The sequence below is a fragment of the Sinocyclocheilus rhinocerous genome, unplaced genomic scaffold (genome assembly GCF_001515625.1).
Source record: "Sinocyclocheilus rhinocerous isolate Xijiao unplaced genomic scaffold, SAMN03320098_v1.1 scaffold1079, whole genome shotgun sequence".
NCBI classification, from domain to species: domain Eukaryota; kingdom Metazoa; phylum Chordata; class Actinopteri; order Cypriniformes; family Cyprinidae; genus Sinocyclocheilus; species Sinocyclocheilus rhinocerous.
In genome coordinates, this window is record NW_015650124.1 from 129786 (window position 1) to 130477 (window position 692).

Below are 692 nucleotides of genomic sequence, written 5' to 3' on the forward strand. Positions count from 1 at the left end.
AAATAGCTTAATCGCTCAAGAGCTACATTATCTTTCTCAACAAGGAGCTGGTAACATCATTGTTTCTACAGGAATTAAAGCCTCAGCTTCACTGTTAATAGAGAAACGCGGCAAAACGGTGGTAATTCATACATACACAGCCTCTCTCTATTCGCTCTCTCGTGTAAATAAACACTTGATGAATTACACTTTTCTGAGAATAGAATATTGAAGTGAAGATCGCTAAACTGCAAGCTTACCGGTGTCTTCAGAAAGCAAGCGCGTTTATCCACAGTGGAGAGAGAGCGCGTGCTCATGGTTGCCAGGTTGACAAAGATAATTAGCACGCTTGGCAGATATTTCCGTATTGCGCAAGTGGGAAGCTCTGTTTCGGGGATTACGTCTCTTTATATCAGGCAACCCCAGTTGTGTTCCTCTGCGGCCAGATTAAACCTTGTTGTAGCCTATATATGCTCTATTCATTCTTTTTTAGAAACCTCGCCATGCTATGCCTGGGTGATAAAACGGTATCGATATTTATCGACGGTACACCCTCTTCAATATCGATAGAAAAAATGCTCGATATAGCGCACGATATAGGCACGTACTATGAGTGACGCAGACAGCACACACAAACACGAACACATGCTAAAATTAGTGCTGTGCCTGCCTGTGATGAGGAGATTGTGAATAAAGAATGAATATTAGTCGAA

General features: G+C 42.1%; 1 protein-coding gene across 4 annotated transcripts in view; it reads left to right on the forward strand.

The window, feature by feature from the left end:
* LOC107711540 (pre-B-cell leukemia transcription factor 2-like) overlaps positions 1-692 on the forward strand; it is a 12917-nt gene that overhangs the window by 7049 nt on the left and 5176 nt on the right. The gene's annotated exons all lie outside the window — the stretch shown is intronic.